The sequence below is a fragment of the Lathamus discolor genome, chromosome 5 (genome assembly GCF_037157495.1).
Source record: "Lathamus discolor isolate bLatDis1 chromosome 5, bLatDis1.hap1, whole genome shotgun sequence".
Classification (NCBI taxonomy): Eukaryota; Metazoa; Chordata; class Aves; order Psittaciformes; family Psittacidae; genus Lathamus; species Lathamus discolor.
The window spans coordinates 78,337,493-78,363,679 of NC_088888.1; the positions used below are offsets into that span (position 1 = coordinate 78,337,493).

Genomic DNA, 26,187 nt, shown 5'->3' on the forward strand with positions numbered 1-26,187 from the left:
ACTGAAAGGTAAAATCTTAGCTGCTAGAAAATTAACTATGTATTTTAGAAAATGGACCAACAACTGTTTAGGCCTGTGGTACAAAGGCAGATGGTTCTAGGCTTTAACATGGGTCTATGACTTCGTATCCATTTTATCAACCTAAACTGCATCCTGCTAGACTTTCCAAAGTATAAAATTTGTTATGTAATAGTTGTTTTCACAAATAATGTAAGTCATTTTTTATTCCAGTGTAGAATCTAACAAAAAGAAGGAACTCTGCCTTCCTCAGGTAAAGCTGCTACTATCTTCCTCTGCAGTAGATGGTGGCTTTGTCTTTCTGAGCTAGGAGGTCTTAAACGCAAAATCTGTGTTGAAGTTCCCAAAGGTAATGTCTTTCAGGTAAACTCTCACCTCAGGGACACCACTAGGACACAACAGCAAACCTATTGCAAAGCCTCTAAGTAGCAAAGTTATTTTTCTCAGTTTTCAAGACATATTGAAAATCAGCTTAATCACCGAAAAATATTACCCCTAGCCTTGCATGCTCCAGTTCTCTCTTCCCAGAAGCTGGTAAGAATTTGCAGTTCAAAAGCTGCCATCAAGAATTTGATACTGACATTCATATCACAACAGACAGCAAAAAATCTAAAAGAAAAAATGTTTTAAGTATTTTCATACTTCTAAAGTTCAATGAAATCAAATTATGTAATTAGGGAAAACCTTCTTCTAAAGCAGAGGTAACAAGAGAGACTGTTTCTCCAAACATCAAGCATCTGACTCTATAGAACATCTATGTCTATACACTGACTATTTTCACCGTTAACTAATACTAGTGAGATAAATGTATTTATTTGGCTTATTAGACTAAATTACAGCTTTCTAAGTAGAGAAAATAACTGGTATTAGCAATTTCCTAAATTTCCAGGGAATAGATGCTTCTCAAGGCCTACAAAGGCTGCTCTTGAGACTTTCAGTGTAGGAATCATCTGACCAAACACAGGCATCAGCAGGCTGAGATAATTCCTGATTCAATCAACAGAGGTAAGCAGAGGGTGGGATTCATTTGCTTGAATGCCAGTATCTATTGCCATTTTGGATGTTCAAGGGTATCCAAGGCATGTGCAGAAGCAGAGCTTTATATCAGAGTCAGCAGCTCTAAGCTAGGAGTGCCAGTTAGAAATCTTGAGTTTTGGAAACCAAGTAGTTCTCAGGGACTTTCAGGATGTAATTGATCCCATTCTAAACTAGATCCTCTGATGTACCATGTCCTGAAACTCTTTACAGTGATAAAATATGACTGTCCCCAGAAAAATTACTATTTAGAACCTCAAAATTGCAGTTCCATGCTTTTATTTCCTGTAATGTGGATATTGGAAGTACATTACAAGCAAAATCCTTTGATTCTAAACTGTTTGCCTTCTAAACTCACTTAGATCTTCCTTTCACATAAGGAATCAATAGGAAGTATTTTAGAAAGGCAAATTATGTCACTTCACTTATCCCCACAGCCTCAGGCTCTTCCAAGCAGTTAAGCAATCGTGTTACTTTCAGTGGGTCTTAAAAAGTGCAACTAATTGCAACTTCATAAACTATCTAATTGATTGTGGATAATAGAAACCACAAGCTAACTAATTATCTTTCCTCTGCAAATACTACTACACTAAAGGAAAATTATGTTAGTCACACAGAACTGACTTTGCAGAGACAGGGTAAGAACGGAGGAAGTATTTTCTGAGGTAATTGCTTTTCAGGGGACAAATGCACTTTGAAATACTGTTTTATAAAACCAGGAAAAAAAAAACCCAACAGTCTAGAACATTCTCTGGCTCAAGGCTTATTAACCTTAGCAACCCGTTTAATATAATCTGAACAAAACATGTCTCCATTTCTTCTTTAGATGTTTTTTCTAGTACTAATCGACCAATTATTAGCAATGCAAATTTATGCCACACAATTTGTAGAGGCATACCTTTATTGTGACCTAATGGGGCAATCAGGTAACAGTCCTACTAATCTCATCAATGTGTGTAAGTAGGTAGTGACATATATGCATGTACATACACACACAGCTAGTCCATCCAGAAAGTTCAGAAGGTATATCTGCAAAGCAAACCTTATATATAGATGACAATTCCAAAATACCTAGCACCAACATTAAATAACTTTATAACTAACCCCATTTTTCAGAAAATTTTAATATAATCAGTCTTTTTACTGATCAGACGGGTATGTAATATGGATTTTGAACACTTTTTTTTTTTTTTTTGAGATCAGTCCTTGCCAAATTTTCCTAAGTATTTGGAAATGTGTTTTTTAGCAGTAAGATGCATTTTGCATGCACCTCAGTTTTGAATTTAACTTCTGAAATTGTACCCAATCTGTGTTCTAGGCCCCTGGGCCTTTATTATACTTTCTCTTTGCAAAGTAACAGATCAGATGGTCCTGGATTAAATTTCAAGCTACTGCTCTCTTACTGGACTGATTTATTTATATAGAATATATTAACAAAATTTTGGACAAAAAGTAGGTATTTGAAGGCACAGAATTAATTGAACGAACCTTCACAGAATGGCTGATGTAATTTCTGAAGGTTATTCAACCAGATTCAGAAAAAATCCCAAGTGATATTCTAAGCTCAAAAACAGCACTTAGAATATTTTTGTTTTCTTGGCTTAGTGGCTCATCCACATTCATATAATTTATTCAAGTGTTATTCAATAACAGCAATATAAAAAAAACCAAAACAGGAGAATAAATATTAGCTTTGAAGAAATTCTGTACAAGTCTTCAGCCATTTACCAGCCACAACTCATATTTCTAGTGATGAAGTCTGTTAGGGCTCGAATTTTCACAGGCAGAAGACTGATGCTGCCTTCTGAGTATAGGCAAATAAGTTTTACTCCTTTTATATGTCAAAGGACCTACGGAACGAAGACAATACCTTTAGCAGTGCAAACACGAATTATATGAAAAGAAGGAGAGTATGTTCATGGCAACTACTATTTGCTTCCATGCCACTATATATATCAGCAACACCTGCATACTTTCTGGAATAAGCCAAAAAAACCAGCTCTAGCTCAAGAAAGCTTCTTTTTAGTTTAGAATGCAATGTTGAAATAATGATTTTTTTTTTTCCAAAATTAAAACCATTAAAATTCATTGAGAAGCATCATTATGTTTGATTAAGGACAAAAACCTTTCCTCCTTTTCTATCCCTGTAATTTAGTAATATCTGTTTACGCTTTTTTAGTCCCATGAAGATAGTAAGTTTAAACATAAATTGCAAAAAATAATTACACACAACATAATGCTATATAAAATACTGGCATACTAATACAAATTTTAATTCAACTGGAAAATATAAGTGTTTATACAGCTCTGCTGTTTAGAAAGGGATAAAACTGACACCTCTCGAAGACGATTATTTTAGCAGAGAAGTGTTCTGCCCATATCTTTCCATCCTATTCTAACACCATTGTTTCTTAAAAATTTTTTCTTGCAATTTTTGTCACTTCCATTTCTTGGCAAACTTTTCCTATTCATCAGAGAAGTAACTTTTTGCTAGCAAGGTGTCTTTTCTATGTCCCAAGAAATTCTACTTCAAACTTCACTGAAATACCAAGTGTTAACAATTGGTATTTCTATTCTTTTACAGGCATATTTTTCAGAGAAGCATAAAGGGTAGACTGAAATAAACAACAGGAACTGCTAAAGCCTAGTTAATATTTCCTCTCAACGGAAGAAGAGGCAGTAGGAACTGCGGTAGCACCAGCTGCTGCGATCACTTAGTTAAGGATGGAGGACAGAACAGAACCAAATCTGCCATTCAGCTATTTTCAGCAAAAATCCCCCTCAGCCCGTCCCCTCCTTAGGGAAAAAATATTTCTGTGCTCACTATGCCTCCACATAGGAGGGATGCTTCTCTGAATTTATTTTCTGTATTTTACCACTACAGTTGTCCTAAAATGAATATAATTATAAAAACAAGTCCCTTAATGGAGACATATTTGACATCATCACTTTTTTAGGAAAAAAGTTTCTAAATCATCATAATGAAAAGTAAGAAAGAAGTGACTGGCTGGAAACGCTATCAACAAGTGATAAGTATTTAGTAAATTTTTGTTTGCTAAAGTAATACTGACAAACCTAAGCTTTCAGTAAACCCAACACTGTTTTACCCTACCCATCCCATCCGAGTAAGTGGTTAGTGGAAATACATTTCAAGAATGATTGTTTTCTCAAGTTGCAATTCTCACTTTATAAACAAAAAAGATTAATTCTCACACAGAATTCTGTTCTCGACCCTTTATTTTTCCTTGGAGAAATCCCTATTTAGGCTACTCATTGTTGCGCTCAAGTCCTAAACACAAGACAAGCTTTTTTCAGAGTGTGGCATGTACTTTTGGGTAATAGGCATTTTACTTCAAAACAGCAGAGCAAGTCTTTTAACTGGATGATCTACAAGCATGTAAGTAAGCTCTACATGGATTATTAAAATTTACAAAACCAACAACATCCATGGAATAAGAAAGCACACAGCAGGATAAAAGAGGTTATCTCTAATTGCTGCTCAGTTTTTAAATAACATGCTGATAACCATCTCTAAAATATTTTAAGGCAGGCATGCATGAAAGACTTTACTAGAAATATTTGTTCTGATTTTAATAGTGTCATATTTGATTAAAAGGTAATTACCTTGCAAACTGCCACGACTGAGGTTTCTGGTTTTAGTTGATTAGCATTTCTCTTTAATTGCTTTTTGTTTCATGATTTGAAATGTGTATTTCCCTAATATCCCCCCACCAGTAATCATAATCATCATTAACCATAGCAATATTCACCTGCCTAGCAAATTCAAACTGATTTATACCCTCTTTCCTTATGTAAAACGAAATTCACATCACCTACAATTCCTTACTTAAATTTATATCCCCACCCCCAACTTTCAAAGTATTTTCATCTTTTATTCAATGAGCCACTAGGAAATCTCATTTAGAGAAAGAACAATCAAAACACTGAAACCTTCTCGGGATAATGGAACTTTATAAATCTATTTTACTTCAATCTACAAGGCATAAATTTGACCTGTCACTTCTTTCATAGATGTCATTTAAAAAAAAATATTCTAGAATTAAAAATAAAGTCAATTCTTCACAAGCTGAAGCATAAAATATGTTTTTTGGGGGGATTTCTTGGTTTGGATCTGAAATAGACTGTGTAAGTATCTATCACTATAGACTATGTAAGTATCTATTTGGCTCCTTCCAAAACAAATGGGCTACTTGAGCATATTTCTAATTAAAAAAGAACACACACACAAAAAAGTTCTAGACCTGACAGTTGCATGCAAGTTGCTATCAGGATGGAAAAAAACCCAATGAAAATAATGTAATTTCTCAGTTATGAACATTTCAGTATTAAAGAAAGGTTTTTCTTGTGGCTTTTCTTCTGTCAGAGGAGGAGGGATTGCCTCTATTCCTGTAAGCTCATAGCAAAATAGAACTGTGGGAAAGCAGTGGAAAGAGGCTGGTCAATTAAACTAAAACCCCCCGGTTTTAGTTCCCTCAGAGGTATACTTCCCTCTAAAAAGGAGCCTTAATACAATTTACATTGACTTTCAACTGCAGCTGGTCACAAAAAAAACTGACAACAGACTTTACTACATGTTTTGTTCTGCCTCAGCTTCTACCCCATCTTGAAAGTCCTATTTCTCTATCAAGTGTTCTGTTTAGCTTTCTGGGAGCCAAAGGATGGAAGACAGATGATTTAGATGTGGTTATGAATAAGATGCTAATTATTTTATAACCAGAAGGTCAAGTGTTGTATCAAAGTTATTCTAACATATCAGGAAAAAAAACTTGGAAAAGCAGAAAGAATACAAGCTGTCAACCCATGAGTGTCCCCATTTAGTAGGTACTGCCAGTTAGAAAAGCATAAAGTAGGATAGAAAAGAGCTCTCATATTCTTTCTTGTTCTCAGCTGTTCTTAAAAGTGGTAAGGAAGCTCCCCCAGACAAGAAACCTTATGGTACTTTGATGGCACCTGATGCTTGAATGGGCCTCCCTAGACAGAACTCTTGTGTTCACAGTCAGACTTGCCTGTCCTTCAAGATTTCCACTCAGTTCCCTAGGTTAGCCTTACACATATCACGCTTCTGCTTTTAGCAAAAAAGGTGAGAGGTTACAAATTCATAACATCACTGTCTGAAGTGCAATTCTTTAACACAAGCAAGTGTAGGAATACCATACGCAATAACCATATAATTAAAAAAATTGACGTTTTTTCATAGACATAAGAAATTACATGCTCATCCTACAGGAAATCTCATAAAGTTAACAGCAGTGCTAATAATCTAAGCAAGTCTTGAAAATAAACAAACATATAACATTTTTGTAGGTAAAGAATGACACTAAGGTAATAAAATTAAGTTTTGAGTAACCACAATAAAAAAATCCTCTATTAATTAAACTCATCAGAAAACAATGGATTGCTGAAAAATACAGCTATATTAGTTTCAAAACATTTATTGGTAGAAGTTTACATACCTTTAGAAAAGACCCTGAAAACAAACAGTAATAACTTTGCTTTAGTGACTCTAACACAGAGAATCCTGACAGTAACGCAAGATACATACTTATTATTTCATAATACCTAGTAATTGTTCATAATTCATTCTTTTTTGAAAAGAAGCTTTTGAACATGCTTTTCATGTCATAAGACTTTTCTTTTTTTTTCCTAAAAGCATGATAACCTTGCCTCACATTCAGCTTGACTTAGGAAAATCGTCTCTTTAAATATTAGGGATGGAAAATATCAAATTAAAGAAGTTATCTGGCACTGTCAAGTCATTATCTGCTGCAGAAGAAGAGGAGCACCATGAAAAACAACAGAAAACAAAACCCCTAACAAAAAGTGAGACAAGTGATTCTAGGCACTGCCTTACATGAGGAAAAAGTCAAAGCTTGTTGGAACACAAGCCTAAGACTTGTAAGAGAAAAAGTGACACCTCCTTTCTGAACCACTTCCACAGAATCATAGAATGGTTAGAGTTGGAAGGGACCTTAAAGATTATCCAATGAATCCAAAGTTTCTGTATACTTTTCATAAATAATAATAAAAAAGGATAATGCTAAAGAAGCCAGATTTCCTTCTAATTATGCAATTATTGTGTTCATAGTTAGAGACTGAATATTGTATAACTGTTTAAGGATATATTCAACTAAATCAACCTTTGGTTTAGGAAGAAGTGTTTTACTTATCTACTTATACTTCCTCTTGTTTTGGAAAAAAAAATCTTACAGTTTATTGTATAGAAAAAAAATCTTAAGAAAATACTTGTATTTCATATAATGTTTTCACAAACTAGTTACTAAAAATGGATGAATAATTCCCTTAGATATTATCATGAAACAAGACAACAAAATGACGTTTCAACGATCCTAGCATTTGCCTAAATCACCAGCTTTCCACTACAATTATGTCACCAAATCCCATTAAACCCCCCCCCAGTTTTCAAAGAATACCATCAGTCTTCCAAATTTTAACTGGAAGACTCAAGAGGTGTGGTAGGATATTGTAATTTCACAAAAATCAGACAGGATAGACAAGCAGTGCTACTTTCTTATTTAATGTATTTAAAACTATGTAGAATATATACATATATGTAGAAAATAAATCTTGAATGGATTAATAGCATTTAACAATATGAAATTGATGGTTATTCAGCTTAAATACATGAGAAATTAGAGAAGCAAAAATATTTAACTGAAAATCATACACTATCTAAAATATGGAATCATGAGTACACCAAAGTACATCTAAAAGTTTATGTACATGATTAATTTTAGAAGCAATTACTCCTTTGAATAAAACATGACAAAACAGAAAATGGAACAGATTGCTTCCTACAATCTTTTTAGGCTTCACAGCAACTAAATGAGTATAACTGTGAGCAAATATGGTTCCTCTTTCAAATTTTAGTTTTCTATTAATTTTCCATCATACTTTTGTGGAAAGCCCCAAACCAGTAGTTTTCCAGACATTTTCACAGTTTTAATGTGTGTTTCTTTTTTCTTTTCAAATGCTACAGCAGCATAGTAGTGTTAAAAGACAGGTTTTTAAGAGCTTTAGAGCAGCAGTTTAGAACTTGTGAGTGTCACAGTGAAACTGGTGCTGGAAAGCAGTGATATGCAGTTCAAGATTGGCCCTCTAAAACTCAGCATGCCAGGAGTAACTCTAAAGAAAGTTACATTTAGAAAGATCCTTTTGAAACGGGAAATCTTCTGCAGTTTGTGTGGAAATTGCAGCATCCTGACAGAACACAAGAAAGCAAAATAAACTCGAAGGGGATTAAACTATAAATTGACTGTCAGAAACCAATTAGTTTTTCTTTCAATTTTTGAAGCAGAAAGGAATGCAGAAAAATATACAGGAAGGATTATGCGCAGGAAATGCTTAAAATTTAAAATTCTACAAGTTATTATATCATCTGAAACAGATCATGGAAAAATTACTGAAGAAAGATCTGTGGTCTAAGCATCATCATCAATATTGGTATTATTACTATATTATTAAGTTAAATACACTAGGTTATACCAAGCAAGCCCAAGTCCAAGCGCTTTCTACACTTTGATCTGGAATAGGTGGACTTCCATTTAGGGAGTTTGGTGAAAGTTCTCTTGTTATGTAAGTCACAGCTTGCACATGGCCAAACCTGTCATCTGGATTGTTCTGTAAATCTCAAATGCGTCAGCTGGCAATGGTGCAACCGGCCTTAACTAAACAAAAAGATGCTGGTGGGTGCAAAATTAAACGAAAATCTGGATGTATAGCACCACCATTTTCAGCAAGTACATACAGAGTCACAGCAGGCCTCATTCCTTATCCTAACAGGATGCTATTAAGAAACGACAAACCTGGGAATACCAGGATTTGAAATTACCTAGAAGAAAGCAGAATAAAATTTAGGAATATTTATATATGACAACAGAAGCATATGACTTTTCTCTCTTCCCTATCATTTTTTATGCAAAAACTTCTCACAACTCAGTAAGACTACCTAGAACTGACACATAGTAGGGTGGTACAGGCCCATTTACCCTTCCTAGAATCTGTTTGAAGGTTATCTTCTGCAGTTGAGTTGGCTATCTAAGAGCTGGTTACTCTAGCAAAAGTACAGGTGATTTCATCACATGGTTGTGATAAGCCAAAGAACTAAGAAGAATAAAGCTAAAATTTATCAGAAGTCTCCTAAAAGGAAAGGTTTAAAACAATTACGTTTGAAGCAGAAGTATCCGTTCCAGAAATAATTAGAAACAGAAGCCCAATTGGAGCTCAAAGTATGTTCAAAGACAAAAAGATCTGAACGAAGTCCAGTGAAACAGCATCTGCGTTGAGAAACCTAAAAGGTAGCGCTTTAGGCAAATGTATGAGATGTCTGACAGACCTGTTACAGAATGCTGGCATAAATGTACCTGTAGAGGCTCATATGGTACTCTGATAATACTCAGTAAGCTGAAGTTTCCAGAAACAGATTTTCATTCATGTGAATATGGTATGATAGCTGCATAAAAGAATGTCATGGTGTCGAACGAACCCGCCAGAGAATAACGTAAACAGCAGCAGTAGAATGCTGTGTCAGTCTGACACCACTGGAAACCAAGAACATACTTGCATCTGGTAGAAGTAAATGTTGTAGAGTACAAATCCACCTTCCAGCTAAGGGTGTGATATCCCCTAATGGCCTGAACCAGCCGCAACATTAGGTGAATTACATATGAAAAGCTCTCCTGTCATCCTTAGCAGTTACAACCTGTCCTGCCATTCCTTTTCCTGTTGTATTCCCATCTCCATTCTTTTGGCTCTTCTTTATTTTTTCCCTCCCCCATCTCAGGAAAACAGAAGGTAATTAAAATTACTGCACTGGCATGACCATGTTCTGAGCCATCATGGGGCCACATGAATTTGAAATACACAGGAGGTATTTCAAATTGTACTTCATCGATCACCACAAATTCTTCTGCTCTTAAGGTCTCTGAATTCTGAATCTGTACAAAATACATTTTTTATTTAATCTGAACTTCCCACAAGAACACAGTCTTGGGAAAAATAAATAAAGAAATAAAGAAGCAAATAAATAAATAAACGAGTAGAAAATAAGCTGCCATAGTTTAAACCTAGCTGACAGCTGAGCCCCACACACAGCTGCTTGCTCACTTCCCCTGCATCAGGATGGGGGGGAGAATCAGAAGGGTAAAAGTGAGAAAACACATGGGTTAAGATAAAGGCAGTTTAACAAGTAAATCAAAAGCCATGCATGCAGGCAAAGCAAAACAAGGAATTCATTCACCATTTCCCTCTTGCAGGCAGATGTTCAGCCATCTCCAGGAAAGCAGGGCTCCATCATGTGTCATGGTTACTTGGGAAGACAAACACCATCACTCTGAACATCCTCCCCACCTCCTTCTTCTTCCTCAGCTTTATATGCTGAGCATGATGCCATATGGCCTGGAATATCCCTTTGGTCAGTCAGGGTCAGCCGTCTCAGCTGTGTTACCTCCCAGCTTCACGTGCATCCCCAGCCTACACACTAGTGGGGTGAGAGGCAGAAAAGTCCTTAACTCCCTTTTAAGCACTGCTCAGTAACAACTGAAACAAACACCCTGTACTATAGGCACAGGTTTCCAGCACAAATCCAAAACACAGTCCATATTATCTACTAAGACGAAAACTACCCTAGCTAAAACCAGCACATAAGAAAATCTGCAAACTGAAGAAAAAAAGATATAGATCTCTTCATGTTCCCTTCAAAACTACGGATGTTTTGAGTTTAAAATGAAACTAGAGTTTAAAAATGCAATTAGAATATGTCATTTACCTAAATAATTTCAGAACTTAATACAGTTTCAAGAAAGTTACAGAAAACAGTTCCTAATCAACACCACCATTAAGAGATCACAACCTTTTGTGTAAAACAACAGCTAGCATTGCACTAGCAGGATTAAAGGTAACTGACATTCAGAATAGATTCTCAGAGATCATTCTGTTCTTTCTGCAGGTGCCATAATACTTGCCAATTACTAAATGAGCACACAGTAGGCGAAATGCAATTCTAATGTCAGATTTACTGTGCAATCAGAATGCAATGTTAGATATAGCATGGTATTTATTAAAAATTTGTCCTGATGCGATTAAAAAAATTCCAACACTTCAGAGGATTACTAGCCTGTCAAAAGGGTAGCTACACTTCAGATCGGAGGCAGGTTTATTTTGTTTTATTAAATGGTCTGGGAAAAGAAATAAAGCATCTTCCTAAGTGTGGAGCAGATGCAGTAATTCAAATACCTGCTAGTTCATTTTACACACAAAGCTATTTACAATCAACTCTTTCTATTTAATAATTACTAGTAGGCAATACATACAAGAATGTAGCAATGCTTCAAGTGCTGCTAGTAACACAATAGCATTCCTCTTTTTTTCTTTACTACTTCATACAGATAAAATGCTGTCAATTTAACTCAATTTAACATAATTGCTTAATATATTTAGGCAGGAATAAAACCACTGTGAAAGATATTAAAAGATCATATTAACAAATCATACTAAATACACAGGTGACCTAGCTCTTCAAAATTATTTCAGATGACTGCAGGAATTACATTTACAAAAATGTGATAAAAAAATTATTACAGATTGACTAATTAAAAGAGAAGAAACAAAATCAAACCCTATTAAAATTAAGGTGCACTGATCATCTTTCTTATGCTGCAACCGACTCCTAGGAAATTTCTAGTTATTGGGAGGTCTAGGCTACCTGCCATAGTAATTTTTACATTCCTATTGAGTGAAAGACATCAGCTGCAACGTAAAGAAAGCCTCCTACTCTAATGCTCCTACTTACATGATTAGAAAAAAATCACTATCCTGAATATGAGCTTTTATAAATTCCATTACTATCAATGCTCTTGTAAAGAATATGTATGCCATAGTAGAGGGGAACACTTCTGGGAAAATACAGCAATATGCAAACTGTGAACAGATAAGAAATAGACTACTGCTACATTTTAATGGCATTAAGGTAGCCATGTAATACATTCCTTGCAAGTTTTCCTGGCGACAGCAAATTAGCCAATAAGGAACTCATGCCGTGACTGTTTCTGCTACCAAACTTAACTCATGTAGATCAAATTCAGGTTCACCTATGCTACACTGGCATACAGCCATTGCTTCAGAAAAGTTTTTAAGTTTTCCAGTCTACAAACTCTTGAGAACTTGTCATTTGTTTTTGTCACACATCCATCTCTCTTCCGTAATACTGTGTATGCTATATTCCCTACTTTAGGTGGGATTATCACCACGTAGAACTATGGTTCCTTTAATGTTCTTTTCCGTTCTCAGTCCTCTGGCCAATAAGAATTGACAGACTTTGACTTCCTCAATCCTAAAGGCTTCTTCCACCTACTGCTTCCTCCGTGAGATCTCACTCTAGTGTTCAGAACTGTACAAGGTCAGCCTTGGGCCATTACCACTCTGTATGTTGTCTCACCTTCCCATGAAACTTCACTGATAGCTATAATCTCTTTCCAAAATACGCCACATGACTTATTCCAAACCCTTTTGCCCCAGGTGACACAGGGATTTAGCAACAAGTAGGAAATCAATCTGTTGTTTTTTTCCCTTTCCCAACTCTTGAATGTCTGAGATTTGTATCAGAGGGAACTTAAACACTTACGTACAGATGAAGGAACTTAGTACCTGGGTTCTAGACTGATTTTAATTCCACTCCTTTTTGGAGGAAAAAAAAACAAACCAAAAAACAAAAAAACCCAGCATCAAGAACCTATGAGCTGCAGAGCTTTCTTTCCTCTTACAGGAAGCTGCTCTTGTTTTCAGGATCAGAAGAAAACCTGTTTTGAAAGATCTTCATGAGCACCATCCTTGAAAAGGGACAGAGTTAACAGCGATTCATGATGAAAGAAAGTAAGGAAAACTACATGGAACAGCTTCTGGCTGTATATACATTTGTACTGCAACACAGTAAATGTAGAGAGTACATGACCTTAAAGCAGGGGTTATAGTCAAAACCGAAACAAAACAAACAAACAAAAAAGTGATAAATAGCAGGAGGAATGTATCAGGCCTCTTGGGTATATCTACAGTGTGAGGGTAGGTATCTCATCAAACTTTCTCTAACTAGGCCCTCATCTGGGTGACACTAATGCCATTATTTCAGTGTACCCAACTCAGGCTGTACCTGTAGAATGGCCCAGAAGCACGGCTTCTCTGAGTATAAGCCATACAATGGGATTCTTCTGAAAAGTGATTGTCATAAACCCAAGGGATCTTACTATGGTTCTAAAATATTCAGTAAAAAGAAAGACCTCACCCACTCTGTCATCAGAAAGAATGAAGTTACTGATAGGTAGATGATCATACAGAAAGACTTTTCTTTAGGTAAGCACAGAGACTCAAACTAGCAGGTATTCCTTGTGAAAACTGTACATACATCTTGCTTGACAGGTGTCCTGGTTTCAGTTGGGATAGAGTTATTTTTCTTCCTATCAGCTGGTGCAGTGCTGTGTTTTGGCTTTGGTTTGAGAACAATGCTGTAACACACCCATGTTTTAGTTGTTGCTAAGTAGCACTTACTCTGATCAAGCACTTTCCAGTCTCATTCTTTGCCAGTGAAGAGAGGCACAAGAAGCTGGGAGGAAGCACAGACAGGGCACCTGACCCTAAGTAGCCAAAGGGGTATTCTGTACCACAGCACAGTATGTCCAGTATATAAACTGGGGGGAGTTACCTGGAAGGCCCAAATCGCTGCTCGGGTCAGCCTGGGTATCAGCCAGTGGGTGCTGAGCTTGTGTTTTCTGAGTTCTATTGCTTTTTTCTTTGTTCCCCTGTTATTATTGGTATTATTATTTCTATTATTACTATACTTTCATTTATTAAACTGTTCTTATCCCAACACACAGGTTTACATTCTTTCGATTTTCCTCTCCATCCCACCAGGGGGAGGAGAAGGACTGAGTGAGTGGCTGCGTGGTACTTAGTTGCTGGCTGGGGTTAAACCATGACAACAGGGAATATCAGCACAACCACTGCTGGGTCTAACAATCTCGTGATGAATGAATAACCCTTGGGTGGAAAACTCTCCTTGAAGTCAGTACAAAAGCACTGGTGAAGAAGGGCAGTTTATGCATAACTCTGCATTTGTATAGACAGCTTGATAATTAGCTGGAGAAGCTGATGACTCAAAAAAGTGTTAACTTCTTCCCAACTCCACTGTCATGCTTGTAAGCCTTATCTCTACACTTAACAGTTTTCTATTTACACTCATCAATTAGTTCTCATGCGGTCACAGAAGTAACAACAAACCCCCACCACTCAAACCAAATGAAAAGTCACCCAACCTATGCTGTTATTTTTTTTTTTAAATCTATCTATCCATTAGATAGCTTAAAAGTGGAGATGTATTATAATGGCTATGCCAGATGTAAAATGGCGTTGTTAACAGAAATATTCTAGCCAACAAAGGATGCATTCTTCAAAAGGATGCACAGGGATCACATGATCAAACTACAGTGAATGACTGGCTGAAATGCCTCAGGGATCAAAATGGAAAAAAACCTGCAGGCTCATCCCAGCACACAGAGTATGCTGAACTGTGAAATACCCCCTCTTACGACTTTCACACAGGTGACATCTAGCTTTCTAGAAACCACTCAAAATTACTAACAGCAGTAATGGTACAAAGGTCTGTGAATTTCTTCTTAATGCTGGAAAAGGGTAGAAGAAACTGAAAACTCAGCTTTCTGCCTTCTTTACGCATCAGCTGGAAAACATCATTGCTTGGGACAAACATCTTTCATCTCACAGCTCTATTTGAATACTAAATTCATACTGCCTGACTTAAGACACAGCCTTATTGTCAAACAAGACTGCACAACAGCAAAACTGAAGAAACACATGTGACTACTAGCAGGGCTGTAATAATACCAAGAGTAGATAGTCAGTAGAATATTCTTCCTGAACCAGTACTCTTTCTTACCACATTTGTACCAGAAAAACAGCTGAACAGATCAGGTGGGTAACACTTAAAATATTTTATGGAAGTAATCCACATGCACCGTTACTAACAACAAGCACTATTTGAAGGTGAGACTACTGTGACAAGGAAATAGTTATTCCACTCATATTTGGTCTTCCCATCCTCGCCACCAGGTGCCCCATTCTCCTTCTGAAAAACTGATACAGCTTTGAAACATTCAGAAACACTGAGTGGGGTTTTTCAAGGAAACATTGAAGTTTTTGAATTCTTTAGCACATTTAGGACTACTTATATAAATTGCAGCATCTTTTAATGACATTTCCCGAGAAGAAAAAGGTTAGAATCACAGTACATCCTGAATCTACTCTTCTTACTCACCCTTTAGAATCCATTAGATGTGGATCATCAGAGAAGCACAAAGTATTGTATGTACTGCCTTAGTGAGAAACACAACTGCAGTGATATCAACAGTCCAAAGAGAAAAGGTAAAGCAAAAAAAAAAAAAACCCATTACAGAGAATAAACTCATATGACAAGAATTTTCATGGAATATCATCCACACAGAAAAGTAGCTAGAAAGTTCTTGTGCAGCATCTGGAAATCAGAAGAGAAAATAGTCTCGATATTACCTTTGAACAGAAGTGTCTCTCAGATGCAAAAAGCTTTTTTTACCTTCAAATCTCAATGCAATCTAGTTCTTGCATAATGAAAAGTAACAGAAAAAACCTCAGTTTATCTTCTTTATATCGCACACTGGTTTATACGCTGTTTCCTCTTTAAATCACAACCTCTCGTTCTCTCAGAATAGATGACTCTACAAACCTTGTAAGTCTGTTGGCTTTATCCAAACCCTTTCTAGTCTGTTACACATTTTCTGAGAAAACATTACCACATGACCAAGTCTGCTACAACTTATCACCTGTATCTTTACCAGTTTACCTCATAATCCTAATAATGCTTTAGAACAGTTGCTCATCATGGAAATATGATAAGAACCTATCTCCTGTACTTAGTAAATGACACCAAATTTAAAGAACTCACTCTTAAAGGTTAAAAATGTAATCATTCATTACAGTTATGAGTAAAAATTAAAATAACCCATCTTCAAAACTTAAACCTAAAATAGCTAGCACCACCCTGCTACACTAACTGATGAAAAAGAATAATGACAAAATACTTAGAGTGATTTTTAATTTGCTCCTCTTGCAGTGCGAAGCATGATTTATCTTAGGATTTAAAAGTGTGCTTAATTGCATATTAAGAGATAGAAATATGTGCAATGAGACTTTATTATACCCCTGTCATACTTCATACTGAAAACAATATACAGTGGCTCACCTATAAAATGAACTCATAACAAAGGCTTACTTCATGCAAAGTAGCACATTAATATTCTAAACAGACTGTAACTGCTATTCTGATAGTTTTACAGTATTCATGTTTGTAAGCAGTTTTGAACAGCAGTTGAGGACTTGTTCTTTTGTAATGCTTCCCCTGCATTTATATTAAAAGCCTTGGAGAAGACAGTCACTGACTGGTGGGAATAATTTTGCAGGAACATAGGTACATTTTTCTTTAGGTTTGTCAAAGTCTAAAAGTATTTATTTGGTCTTTGTTTTTAAAGAAGTTAACTAATTCAAGTACAGTGATTACTCCAGTAGCTACAGCATTCACTAAGGGGACAATCGAGTTCTGAACTGCAGCATGATAGTAACACCATTAGAGCATATTGACACAGATGCTTAAAAGACTGATGCAAATTTGGTAACCTCTTGTAAGAACGAAGTCCAGATGTTATTGGAGTGTGTAAGTAAATAAAAGGAAAAAGGAGTAAATGCAATACAAATATAAATGACCTGTAATAAAATTAGCATTACATAATACTTAAGAATAGCTTTGATGTGAAACCATGAGATAGCAAGACAGGAAAAATGTAATGTATCCGACTAGAGCCATCCTGTGCTGGTAATCCTTCTATGTTGTCCACGTGTTGTGGAAAGTACACAAGTTAAGTCCCAGACTGGTTTTGCTGTGCTTGTTAATGAAATGTGAATATTATATAAGTGGTATTTCAAGTAGTATGGTAGAGAACTTAGTAGCTGCAAAGAACAGTGCAATCTGTTAGTCTACATCAGTGATTAGGGTGTATGAATCTTCCTAAGAAAGTAATTCTCTGTAAAAAAAAAAATAAAAAAAAAAAAATGGGACATTAGAAGCCCTCTTATGTACTGACTTAATTTTAAAGGACATACGCAAATCTTCCCATTTCCAACTTGAAATGAAAGACTGAGGTGCCTCAGCTAAGAAAATCACTTCGGGTTTGTAAACTCCAATACTACAGGCAAGTTACACAGAAAAACAAAATTTAAGAAACATCAATTTCTGTAACTTCTTCTACTTGATAGAATAGCTGTCTCTCACTTGTATCTACTCCTGACAAGCCTATTCTGAAATATTAATCTTTTTCCCAGCATTACACCAAGAGCTTACTGAAAGATTTCACACTGGGAACTACTTACAAATGGAAGCACTGTGTTATTTTTTCAATTATGTGATCTAACAGTCTTAAGAGTCCAAAGAATATCTGTTGTTTTTAAAAATCAAGAAACATGCGAGACAAAAATATGAATATTTACTAAAAATAAGATGATAGCAGCTTAGCTTCTAAATGCAGTCAACTGAAACAAAGAAATTCTGAAACTGGGAAAAGTGACAGCCTTAGAGCAAACTGCAGAGTGAAATAACAGGGAACAATTATTAAAAATGCAGAGTTGACAGACTTGCAGAAAGATGTAAAAAAGGCAGCAAAACCCGGCTGACAGCAAAGAGCTAAATGGACAGTGAATGACTCATTAGCCCACTTTGAGATGTATACCCTAACCAGGAAATCACATCCACTGCTCAGTCTCAAATATTAGCTGCAAGCAGGCACACAAATTAAGAATCAGAAAAAATTGTAAGATGATAAGAAATCAGTTATTTCATAATTTATAACTAGACAGCCCTTGTTTATATATTATGTGTAGCATTTCCTTAAGTTTGTGACAATCTGTTTTGTGTGTGTATATCAGGCTGCAGGAGGCTGAAATTCTAAACACTCCATGAAACCGAACAAATAAAGCCGTCCTTTGCTGCTGCTTTGATTACTTAGAAATCAACTCTCAAACATTTTTCTTTGAAAGCTGAACTGCTGTTGTTCTCACATCTTATGACACACTTTACCTTTCCTAATTCCTAACTCATATCCATTCACTCGCATTTCTAGAAAACCACTGCTCTTGAAGATCATGTAGAAACAAACTAAATAAAAAAGCTCTCATTTTCAGAACAAATAGTTTGACTTAAAATTTCTTACAGCAAACATAGACAAAGCCAGAGTAGTAATTCCAAATTTTTAGTGATCGTGTATCTGAAAGTATTAAATCATGTGTTATGATGTTTTTATATAGCCTTCAATCCTAAATCTATAAGGGACCACAAAGACCACAGTGCTTGATCTGAAAATTGAAGAGGAAAAAAAAAAAATCATATTTTTTTTTCCCAGAAAATGAATTTCATTATCTTTCAGAAAGATATACAGTTTTATCTTAAAGATGATAAAACTATAGAAGTCACTATTTTTCCTTGTAAGCTGTCAGTATGTCAGCTGAATTTTCCACATATCAACATTGCAAATGAGAACATATGCTGATGCAAAAGTGAACCCATTAAAACAAAAAGTGAAAGCACTGATAAAACATTAAATAATCTATACATAGGGAATAGAAAAGAAGGCAATTAATGGCACTGAAGGTAGGGTGAACCTTTACAATGCAAGTAACTGATAAGAGAAGCTAAAAAGATCACAGAATATCAACAAATCATAAAGTAAAAAAAAATAAAAACCCCACAACATACAAACCAAAACAAAAAGAAATTAGAAGTGTATTAGGAATATAAGTAAAACCACAGATAAAGCCAATGATATCCTACTAAATATTGGTAGGGAAATGGAGTTATGCGAGAAAACCGCAACCAAATAGTCAAGAGTGGTTTCTCCTCCAATTCTGAAGCAGAAGAAAAGGCATTTCTATTCCATGTGATACTGTGGACAGAACTGAAGAAGTGGGGATATGAAACATCATCTGCAACAGCCTAACACTTTACTAAAAGATGCTCTCAAGTTCTTTCCAGAACATCTTTGTAGTATTTCTCACAATTAATGCATGTCAAGACCCACATTAAAACATCAAACATATGTGTACATTAACCCCAAGATCACTGGAAGATCTATTTCGACAAGATAATGTATTTGTCCAGCAGGCTGGGGGGTCTGTCTGTTAGGGAATTTTCTTTCTGCTACTACAGTTATGAATTAACTGGAGCACAGCCCTGTCCCCTGTGTTCAAGCTGACTATTACAAACCCAGTTTCCTGTGCAAAAAGCATTATGTACAATACAAACATATTTCCTGGTTTGCTAAAAATGAGTATCAAAGGAAGCAGACCTTTCTTCTACACAGAAAGATCCTGGCATTAACAGATATTTGATTAAATCACAAAATGATAGTTTACTTTTACATAGTTAATTAATTCCAAAATACCATGAAGAGATGAAAAAGTAAAATTTACTATTATGGTTAACCATTTCAGGGACCACAATTATTTCTCAAATAGTGTTTGTAAGATGACAATTTATTTTAAGTACTCCATTTCACTGTTTGTCTTCCTGGATACAACTAGCAACTAATAAAACCCATCTAGACAGACATGCGCTTATTAGCTTTCACATTAATTGCTAGTATTTCCCCACATCAACAAAGCCCTGAAAGTCTTTTTAGAAATATGCCAACTGCAACTGGATGCCTATATCTGAGTTTGTTTTTTCAGATGCAATGATTTACACTTAACTACTCAGGCTTCTGGAAAAAACAATAATAAACAAATAAATAAATGAGTTTTTAATTTGCCAATCATAGACATGGGTATAATCTGACAAAGATAATTGTTCATTGCTGCTCCTGCAGACCCTTAATATGCCACAATGGCAATTAAACCAATATGCCTCTATTTGAATGTAATTATTTAAAAAAGACTGCACTGTCGATCGAGTTTTATAACTACATAAATAGCTAAAAATTCCTGAAAATCTTGCTGTTTCACAGGATGCATTTGAGTGCATATCCTGACTTGCTTTAAACTTCCTACTGAAGGAAACAGGCTCCTTAGAAATTAGTTGGTCTTTTAAAACCCTTAACTTTAGAATTTTATTTTTTTTTAAAGTTTCTTTGGAATTTGGAACTTGGAACACTGATGTCTTTCAAATGTAAGACATTATGGATAAATAGCTACACATGCTATTTATAGCTACAAATTCTAGAAATCTTGTCTCCCACCAAGTCAAATGCAACCAAGAAAGTATCCATGCTTTGTGCACAGATTACAATAACATTTGCCATGTTTGTGTTAGACCAGCTCCTGCGTGTGCATAAATTCATTGAGAGCCATTACTTCTGCACACATAAACCACCCTCAGTTGCTCACAATGAATTCAGACCTGTACACTGACACTGACTGAGAAGAACCAAAAAGTCATCTTCTTTCCTAATAATGCACTGCTTATTAAAAGAGTAAGTGGGTATGAGGAACACTTCTTTACAGACAGCAAGAAATGAAAATCTGAGATCTTCTGGATGGTGATGTGAGTTAAAAGCCATGTTATATGTTATCTGCTATTCTAACAGAATTTCTCATACATGCACCAGTGACAGTAAAGTGTCTTTAAGGTTGTCGTCAAGGATATTTAAAATGCCCTGCTTTGTTTCCTCTGCCCTCATTTTTCAGGCAGAAGAATCAATCAAGAAGCACCTCGGGATGACAAAAGATGTGCCAAGGTGCCAAGTCAGCAAATGCTCCTTTGACTTTAATGAGAGAACTGCTACTTGCAGGCTTGGTGGCAGGCTTTCTGGGGTGCTGTCACACAGGACCTGAGACTGATGGGGTACCAGGGTCACACAGAAAAGCAAGAGCCCTCCCAGTTGCCTCCCCTGTCACCAGAAAGAAGAAAAGCTTTGCCATGGCAACACCACTATGTATTTTTTATCTTTGCTATCTTTAGTACAGCTTATTTTGGCTGTATTTTTTAGGTGTTTGCATTACAAACATAACATTTCTTCCCTATTCCAACACTAAAAAGGAGTAAGACTGAATTGCTGGAGCAATCTCAAACACCTAATTTTTTTGTATCCTGACTATCCCTCGAAATTCTCCATTCAATTTTTTCTTTGAATATATTATGCTACAATTTAAAACTATTCTAACAAGAGGAAGAAGACAAAGAAAATATGGATGACATGAAAACAATCACAAAATAGTACAGACATCTGAGACTATTAAGGTTTGTTCTTCTTTCTTTAAATCAGACATCTGCATTTGCTACTGAATATATATTACTGTAACTGTTGCTTTCTTACAGGAATCATAACAGAAGTGGCTGATAAGAAGTTTCAAAATGCAAATAGTGTACAGGTTTGCTAAATGCGCTACCCACTGTGAATACGGAGACAGATATAGAGAATCCTGTTTCAGAGCATAAGGTAGGAAAGACAACTAAGGCAGATATCACTGATCAAGTGCAGGTAGCATTACATAAGAGTTTGTTTCATATGGAACAAAAAATTACAAAATCATGTCTTACATGGGGCATAATAGAAAGTACTGGTAAAAGTAAGGGTTATGTGAAGTAGAAGAAAATTAATTATAAATCCCCAGATAAAAGGAAGCTCAATTATATTTACATAAACAAATTCTCAGTTCTTGTTCTAAATCATTATTATTTTTAAAGTATCTGAACTCATCACCTGTATAGTACTATCATATTATAAATCCAAATGCTTAATCCAGTTTGACTGAAAAATTGAGTCCTCTAGAGATTTCAACAAGCTCTGGATCTGGTCTTTAGCTTTTTAATTAACTAGACTAGCATCATGCAGAATGCAATTAGACTATTTCATTCCCAACTATTTTAACTGATACTAAAAATACTGGCATATTCTAAGCATTTTTAGCGCTTCTTTCAAATGAATTCTAATAAAAATTTTGTTCCCACCAGTTGGATTTCTTCCTCAAATAAATATTTTAACAAGTAACAAAACAAATCAATATTTAGTTAATACTACTGATTCATGTTGAATCAACATAAAACTATGTAGACAATTGCTTATGCTCCATTCATTACTTATCTACTTATTTATCTACTTACCATATAACTTTATCTATAAACACTTTTTTTCAGCTGTAATACTATTTCAACATATTCTAACAATGTAGATCAGGGCTCTTTTTTTTTTTTGTTAATTATGACTTAATTCTAGGCAATAAAACCTAGACTGAGAAAGCCAAAACTCTGAAGTTATTACTTAAGAATAAAGAGAATAGTAATTGTAAACAATAAACAGAATCAGTAACAGTTTTCTGATTAGATGCATAAATAACACAGTCTTAAATTCAGCTTCTGGAAAAATTTATCACCCGTATAGGAAGGAATTCGGACTAAATGACTCCTTCTGACCTCAGAATCCATGAATCAGTAATATAATTTAACTTCCAAATGCATTTTAAATTGTTTGCAAGGAAGTTAAGAAGTGTATTCTGAAACTGAAATGTATGATAAAATACATTCTGGAGAACAGCTCTTATGATAAACAGAAGTATTTAAAAATGAGCAAAAAGGCTGTTATTATTAATTCTGTCATTAGCATAAAATAACCCAGAATGGTACATATTATTTGAAATGCTATTCAGGTGAACACAGTTGGAAGATACTTATTATTCAGATCCTTACATGTACATATGACACCACTGTAACTGAGCACAACTCTTGTAAGGTCTCGATCAATGGTGCAGTCCAAGTCTTCAGATACATTTTTCTTCCAGTTCCCAAGAGCTCTCTTATATTACTGTTTTCTCCATCTTTATAGATAAAATATATTATACACAGGTGTTACTGTGAATACTGAATGTAAGTGGGGACATCAAAAGTAATCTGCCTGAGAAATACAGAATTCACAGGACACCAAACATGAAACCTCCAAAAGGCTTTCTCTGATGCAAACTAGTCATTCCTGCACAAAATGATCTGCTTAAAGTCCCTGCCAGGTCACGTCTAATCTACATCCTGATTTTTTATAACTGCCTGAAGAAGAGTTTTAGACTCCCTCACTTCAAAATCCTGCTTGTGGGATGTGATAGTAATTTTCTAAAACGAGTCAAATTTTGTAAATTTTCTGTAAAACCTCTTTCTTGACTTACTGGCATTATTAAATCCTCATTATACCATTTCCCCCAAAATAACCATCAACATATTTCATTCGAATAGGACTTCAGTTTCTTCCAATAGTCAGGAGGACAGAGGACACCTGCAGTGGAGTTTTGCCTCCTTCCCCCTTCCCTGCAACTGATTTAAATTTTGATGATAATTATCAATGTCAATATAATACAGAAATAGGAGTGGAGATTTCTGGCTGAAAGGGTCTCCAAGTGTTTTAATCCCAACCCTCACTCTGAGACAGGCTCAAGTATAATTTGAGCACCCTCAAAAGATGCTCATCATGAACGTACTTGAAGACGGATCAGTAAAAGAAGTTTGGTACCTAACCTTAATCACCAAGTACGTTTCTTCTTGTTCACTCCAGAAGTCATAAGGACTGCTCCTTGTACAGCAACTTTTAACAGTCTGGAAGACTATTACAGCTCCTCTTCCCCCTCAGCCCTCTATTTTCTATATTATTTTATGGAAACTTGTATTTTGTCAACAATATCTTAAAGCAGATTAAACATGCACACAAAGAATCCCATGCAGATGATCTATAAAATGTAAAAATAAGCTATTCCATGATTTACTGTATTTTTAAATAGACTGAAAACGTTAAAAACAATACAAAATAAAAATCACCAATAATTACTATTTTGAGTAAATATAACATATTCTTGACATTTTTATCATAGAATCATAGAATGGTTAGAGTTGGAAAGGACCTTAAGATCATCTAGTTCCGCCATCTGGCTCTTTATAGCATAACTTGCTTAGTTGCGCTACAGAATATTTGCACAATTCTAAGAAATATTGGGTAACATTCCACGCTCCTCATCATAAAGCACCTTTTACAGTTTGGCCTATTCAGCACGCTATCTATGGAAAACAGATGAATTTTGAGCAAAGTATTAGCAGGTCTTCAATAATTTAAAAAATTACACTTTAAAGGTGACTAGTAATGCTGTATACCAAATAACAAAACTGTATGACATAAAGAGAATTCTGCAGGCAGTTTAATTTGCACGACTCCTCTAAAACCACTATGGGAGTAGAAACCCTCTTTCTTTCATTGGCCTTAAATCATGCATAAGGGTTTTATATCTTTCCTGAAAGTTAACTTCTTCTGCTTCTTTCTACAGTGGTGTCTACACTTCAAGAAACAGACAGGCATAGTTTAGAAGGAGCCGTCTATCATGTGATCATTAGTTAATCTTAAGAATCCAAGAAAACTGTACCAAGGAAAACTGTACCTTAACAAAAATACAAACTGGAATTAGCTCCTATGTTACAGACAAAAAATATAGGTAGAAACTGCTAATTCATTAAACTCAAACACTAATCAAAGCATACCTTCATCTAAGCTAAGTAGAGCTGAGTGATTCCTGAGCAACCACCATGTAGAATGAACTAGCGGGGGTTATTCCAAAGCTTGGTCAAAGGATTCATTAGAAGAATTGTAAAACAGTGAGGTAATTAAGGTCTGTGATTCAGACACTGTTCTTTAATATTGCACATTAATTCTCTCATTTATTTTACATCATTTCTTAATGTACTGCTAGCTACCTGCTTTTTATTAGGAATGGCAAGTCTGAATCAATACAATGACACTGCAAGCCTAATTTAACTGTCTTATGCCTACATCTTTAATTATGTGATCACTTACTGTTTGGTTATGGGGTTTGGTTTTGGTTTTTTTTCCCCCCTTTTTTTTCAGGTATACTGGTTTCTGTTACTATAGAGGGTAGTTAACATTCAATTGGAAAAAATACTATTCGGTACTTTTTCAGTCCCTGTTATAGCATGGTCACAAAATGTGTAGCATTCAGTCTCTGCCCTGAATAAAGATTTTTTTTTATTTTATTTTAAATTACAATCATTGGTATAATTCCACACATACCACAAATATTACCTTAACTTCGTAAGTGCTTTTACAGCAGAAGGTAATACTTTAGTCCTTTTACAAAATCTTTTAAACAGTCAAATTCATCCTTGATACCAAACTTGGCTGACTAAGACATGATTTTACAATGCCTGCCATTGCATGGAACTGCAAGAACTCAAAGCAAAGTTTTGTTTTGGCTTCTATGAAAGCTGTGAACACTTACACCTTCGTCTTTAAACTTGGACACATGCACTCACAGAAACTAAAATTTTTTAAAAAGCAAATACAAAAAATGGCCTGAAGCAGGTATCTATAGAAAAATTTTCAGCTTGAATGATTGACATTTGCCAAGATTTACAAAATAAAAACAAGCTCTTGTGATTAAACACACTATCATGTACCTGATCTACAATGTGGCTGAATTTTGCCGGTGAGAGTTGTGTCAACTGTGTCCTGGGCTGCATGATGGGAAGTATTGCCAGCAAGTTGAGGGAAGTAATCCCTCCCATCTGTTCAGCACCGGTGAGACACACCTGGAGTGCTGGGTCCAGTTCTGGTCTCCTCAGCAGAAGACCTGGATATACCGGGACCAGTGAAGAGTCACAAAAAATGATGAAGGGATGAGAACATACAGGGAGAGGCTGAGAGAGCTGGAAGTGTTCCACCTGGTGAAAGGAAGTCTCAGGAGGAATCTCAATGTCTATAAATACCTGGTGGGGGAGGGGGTAAGGAAGACAGAGTGAGACTCTTAATGTCACCCAGTAACAGGACACATTAGGCAACATTGAAATACAGGAAATTCCATTTAAACACAAAATTTATTCTTTTTTTTCCTATCATAAAGATGATCAACACTGGAACAGGCTGCCTAGAAAGGCTGTCTAGTCTTCACCCCCAGAAAAATTCTTAACTTGGTTAGATACAGCCCCAAGCAACCTGTCCTAGTTAAACCTGATTTTAGTCGGGTTGTACTAGAAAATCT

The 26,187-nt window shown here is 35.6% G+C and overlaps 1 protein-coding gene across 1 annotated transcript in view; it reads right to left on the reverse strand.

The window, feature by feature from the left end:
- MEI4 (meiotic double-stranded break formation protein 4) overlaps positions 1–26,187 on the reverse strand; it is a 76,110-nt gene that overhangs the window by 2,248 nt on the left and 47,675 nt on the right. The window lies entirely within an intron of this gene.